At 32.8% G+C, this 6,031-nt stretch overlaps 1 protein-coding gene across 1 annotated transcript in view; it reads left to right on the top strand.

Annotated features, from left to right (window-relative positions):
* The window catches only part of LOC149490997 (uncharacterized), a 93,262-nt gene that overhangs the window by 30,914 nt on the left and 56,317 nt on the right, over positions 1-6,031 (top strand). The window lies entirely within an intron of this gene.

Here is a 6,031-nt window from a genome sequence, read left to right as displayed (position 1 = left end):
GAATAATGTATAAAACTATCATTTTAAAAACGTATTCTAATTGCCAGTGAAATTTTAATTTTATCGTGTAATACTTTATTGGACGGATAAGTTTTAACCAAGCATTGAAAAATCGGCCCATAAAGAACAAATAATAATTATTACCTATAAATATTAGTATTTCATGTTTGTGGCAGTATAGATTCTTCTGGAATTTAAATATAACATTCCTCCACTTTCACAGACATTAATTCTATTTATATTATTACCGTATTACGGCAATGATGAACAGCTTTGAGCACTCCTAGAATGATGAGGAAACCTTCTGTCTGAGCCTTAAAAACTAATGCGGTAAATAGTTATTTAATTCATTTATGCAAACAAAAATGTCTGTTGAAGTTGTATATTTCTACATGCTCATATTGCCTCATTTCATACATTCTTCTCCATGGATATAACTCGCATTGCCCTACACATTTTAGATCTTTCAATATCATTTGTTTCGTTTAAAATGATTCCCAAACATGTTTTACGTTTTTTGTTTCTGATTTTATAGTAAACTAGCTTTGCGCCCGCGGCTTCGCCCGCGTTTTCAAAGAATACCCTGTTCCCGTAGGATTTCCGGGATAAAACCTATCCTATGTCCTTTCTCGGGTATCAAAATATCTCTACCAAATTTCATGCAAATTGCTTCAGTAGTTAAGGCGTGATTGAGTAACAGACAGACAGACAGAGTTACTTTCGCATTTATAATATTAAGTATGGATAATATTATGTAAATGTTTTTGTTTTTGATGTCCTTTCTTCCTAAAGAATACCTTTATAGGAAACTTACAAAAGAAACAAATATATTGCTATTTAATTGCCATCTTAAAATATTTTAAAAGTTGTTCGTGTCTCAATATAAATGGATTGTTTCACAGCATTTGTTCAGGTTGTAGAGAAACAACATTTTTGTTAGAACAATAATTAATATTTTTTTAACAAATTGCTTTCATTATACCTTATAAAATAATAGGTGTCATTAATACCGTTTGTGTAAATGACTTTTCAATATTTTATTTAACTTAGGTACAATATCAATCATTATAAAATTGAACCGTTGCATGATTGATACTTGATAGTTTCAAATGTTAAAAGCGTTTGTGCAATATTCGTATAAATTTCCACAAACAGAATAATAATTATTAATTACATTTAACAAAAAACTAAACCTTCTAAAAATAATTATCAGAACTAGACAAAATTTAAATGGACGAACCGGGAAGCTTTCGAATTAAAAATAATCATCGAACCCATTCTAAAGTTCTAAGATAACAAATCCAAAAAAAGAAAATGTGTGCGTGTACTAGTGTACACACATAAGAAGTGAAACTTCTTTATGACCTTATTAAAAAAAAAAAATTTACTATAATATGCAACTTTACAGAAATACGTCGAATCACACGTGATAGGGATAAGAAAAAGATGGCGCGTAACGGAAAAATGTCACGCGCAACGAAAAAATTTAGGAGTTTCACTTCAAAAATACAGTCACAATGAGGACCTCCTAATTTTTTTTTAAATCAGTATATTATAAAAGAGCCGCTTGATGTGATAATCACAACGAAACGTTTATAATATTATTTATGTATAGGGGAATAAACGTGAGCTGAAATTCATTAAATAGTTTTTAAAATGTTACCACGACCAAAAGATACTTCGATATACGTAGTTTAACTAGAAAATATTCCACCACTATTACCTACGTTACAGGATAGTTCATGTTTCAATGACATTCCTTCATACTTCACATAGTTCAAATTCGGAAAAAATCCTTCAAAATTATACTGTATATATAATATTATACTGTGTTATATTAAATCTTTTTCAATTAGGATTTTTTTTCATTTGTAAAGAACACACCAACAAAGTGTCTTCGCCTTAAAAAGAGACATTAAGAAAAGTGTTAATGGACACATTCTTAGACATACTATACCTAGCAAATTAAGTTAGATTTATATTACTCATTAGCCTATATTAAAAGGCTAGATCGTAATTTTCAATAATGATACTTTAGGTTTATCATTTTAGGTAAAAAAAATAAGGATTTTTTTTCCATACCTTCATCCAATAGAATTCTTTTATATAGTGTCTCATTGTTACAACATTATTACAATGCTTAACATTTTTGTTACTATCAAAAATAAATCGGTAAAGCGTGTGTCGGTCTCGTAGCATTAAGGATTCCGTACAAATAAGCTAATGACTAACTGCAAAAAAGGTCGCCCGAACAAATTATGATCGCGCCAACCGTTGCTTATCGTCTGTTTTTTACTACTTTTTGTGAGTATTTTCAACAGGAATACATAATCTGTGAAAATTTCAACTGTCTGACGATCACGGTTCATTAGATACAGTCTGTTGACAGACGGATGAACAAACTATCTCAGTAATATGGTTTCTACCCCCTAATAAGAAAAAACACATCTCTATTTAGATTTCTCAGAAACAAAACAGTACAACATGAGTATAACGTACAACTGTGTGGGAGCTTACAATTTCCCCGAGGCTCAATGTTTAGGCAAAGTTAATTCTGCCATTTAAATTGACTGACTATGAAAGCGTTTGCAAATAAAAATTGTCACGTAAAATACAACTTTTCTCGTATTTGTTCTTTCCTTCGTGCCAAAGAGCAAGTTAATGGGATATACTATCTCAAGTAAGATTTGGAAGAAATAAGAAAGAAACCGTTTATTTCGAAACACATAAAAACAACATTTAGATACATTATAAATTAATTAACAATTAAAATGAAGACTAAGGACACCGAGGCATATTGTCTCAGCACTTATTTATAATCGAATCTAGTTTTATGTAGACTAGACAAGCGTATTTAAGACTTACCAACGTTAGATTGCGATTTTTATATAAACTGGGTTGGATACGCATACCTACCTACACTTGTTTTCGCATTTCATAGACATGAGACATAAATTAAAAACTATTTATTTGAATTGAAAATAACATGAGACTTAAAGTAATATAAGAAATAGTATCACTAATGATAATAACTTGTAATTAATAAAAAATTTCCTTTCATAATTAAAGTTATTACGTTCAAGGCAGGATTGTGGTAGCGGTAACTAAGTAGAGTTTATCATAAATATTATTAAGTGGGTGCTACAGATTTCACGAAAAGTTAATCTTATTCGATAAGATTATTTTAATTATTATATTCAGATAAAGTAACTAAACTCTCTAAATACTTCTTGGTAAAGATTTCGTTAAAATAATAATCTTATTAATAACTAGTGGTCCGCCCCGGCTTCGCCCGTGGTACCTACATGTTCACGTTTTTTTTCATAAGAACCATCCTCGTACTTCAAGGAATAGATTAAGATTAAGGAATTTTTTACACCTTGGGTTACATTATTGCATTTTTGGTAAGGATCTCTAATTTTTTTGCAAATGCAATATATCCTTTGTTGCTCAGTGAAGATGCAGCTTTCCAGTAGTTTATGCGTGAAAACTATACATACATAATTACAAACCTTTCCTCTTTATAATATTAAGTATAGATATAGACAACGAATAAGGCCTTCGACATATTTCTGCCGTAAGCATTCTGGCCAGGGGGTACCATGATGTTATAAAACAGGATTATTGCCATTGTTTGATAGTGATGGCGCTCTATATGCATAGCTGTTATTTTCTACACTAGAATTAATACTACTTCTTTCCTGTCTCTGCATCGTCGTCAGCTATTGGACGTCCACCTTGATCAGGTTGTCTCTGCATACGTGCGAACAATTGACTATAGTTCTTATGTACCAGAATCCCTAGCTGCTGTTATCAGTTACCAGTTATATGATTATATTACAGAGCGACCTCCGTAATAATTTTCAGTCTATAAAACTTCTTGCATCATTACTATACTTCCTGAACTTACCGTCGCTTGTCCGGGAAACTTAAATGCATAGGCGAAATGTACATAACTTTAATTATGAACACCACGGCCACGGCTGCGCTAGGAAAGTTGCTAAATTCTGAAACATTACCGTGTCGGCGTTGAACCTTATTGCCCCAGAATATGATTTAAATGTTAAACGCTCAAGTTGCTTCAAGTATCATATTGCAGAATTAATGGGGTTAAACTCGATGTATAATGTGTTTTTTGATAATGAAATTTCAACGTTCTCTTGTTTAGCGAGGCATCTTTTATATTTTAATCACATTTTTAGATACGGTAAATTTAGGTGTTCTTAGCTGGTTTTGTATAAAAATGAAAACATGATAATAATTTAACCTACCAGAATTGTTTATACGTAACAGTATACGACTATAATAAACTACTAAAAATATGATAAAAATGTAATCTATTAAAATTGTTTATACGACAGTATACGACTATAGAGACAACTAGATACTGTGTCTAGTTGTGTTTAGATTATCTCAGAATCAAATAGTGCTTGTGCACAATGCACAACTCGCGAAGTGTTCTCAGCGAACAAATGCTAAACGCGATTATCCGCACTTACGCCTGTCTCGATAACGGATAAGCCACGCTACAGTCTGATCAAAGCAATTATAGGCTTAGCGTACTTCCATTTGATGAACGACCGTTCTAATGCAATGGATTTGAACTGTGGAAAATCAATCAAGTATAAATCTAAATTGCAGACCACTTAGAGTTCCATCCGACCGATTCGAAAACAATATGAATTTCAACGCAAAATATCGGGAAATATTTGAAGTTCGTTTACATTTAAAACGTTTGGATTTCGTTCATAACTTTTTACTAAATCCGCGCTGAATATTCAAAGTGCTGGTATGCGTCTCATTTTTGTGTTGTGATCGCATATATCTATGTACCTACTCGTAGATCATTTAGATGTAGCAATGGATAATTTGAAGAGCTTCAATGAAAAGGTTATGATTGATTCTTTATTCTTTATTTTCCAACACAAATCTATTTATTAATAAGAAACTCGTGTTAGTTACACCCTTAGGTTACACCACATGAAAAGGGTTCTTTTATGATTTTCCATTTCTTGAATTTGCCTTCGCTGAGATAATAACTGTTAAAAAGTTACAAAACAAAATCGTCATTATCAAGACTGAGCAAACAGCTTCTAGAACTTAGAAGAAAGGATAGATGATATTCTGATAAATGAACATAAACCACCCACAAACAATAACATACATAAATACCATATAATGTCCCCAGAAAACTTATGCTATAAACGTCAATCTCAAGACCACATCTTGAGAGCAGAAAAGGGAAAAACGTCCATAAAAAATTATAATCGTCAATACTTCGACAAACAAAACACTCGAAGCTGAACCGCACTCGATCCTTCGCGCCTCACTTTTCATCGAGATAGCGAGTAAAGGACTCTACCCACTAGTATGTATCATATTGTGACCGTAATAGGAACGTGTCAGGATCGGAAAACAGCATGATATGCTCTACTATGTCCACAATCAATTACGTATCAACATAAAACGCCTTATCGTCTTAAAAATATTCTCATCAACAATTTTTAGCGCTGCGTGCATGCCACATAACAGCGATGATTGGTGACGAAACGATCAAATCATCCCATTCTCCTCTATAGTAGGCAACACCCAAAACTTATGCTATGGACGTCTATGGGGGACACACTTTGTCATTAATATCGGGCAAATGCAAACGAGCAGACGCAATGTCTGCTCGTTTGCCGTTCAATGAGACAAAAAAAATCTTTTCAATACATTTTTTTGCCTAACACCTTCTTATGACGGTCATAGTATACGCGTTGATGTTACGTTGTAGTGGGTATTTAAGCTACGTGTACGTGAATACGTCAGAATTTGTCAGAATTTCGGTTGAAGGCGCTTGAAACAACAATGCTTCGGTTGTCCGCACTTATCAGCTTCTATCCACGGAGCGTATTCATGCGTCCGTGTGATTGACTCGCTGTGCCGATCGCCTGAACATGCCCTGGTGGAAATGGCTTTGTTAATGCTTTGTTATTTTGACGAGGCTATTTAATTTCTTTTAATATGTGTATAAAGTATTTCACTAGAA

This window comes from Colias philodice, chromosome 1 (genome assembly GCF_061535455.1).
Source record: "Colias philodice isolate Cphi_HAF_F1 chromosome 1, ilColPhil1 Martin Lab GWU primary, whole genome shotgun sequence".
Lineage (NCBI taxonomy): Eukaryota > Metazoa > Arthropoda > Insecta > Lepidoptera > Pieridae > Colias > Colias philodice.
Note: the sequence above shows the minus strand (reverse complement) of the source record. Positions and strands in the feature narration are given on the sequence as shown.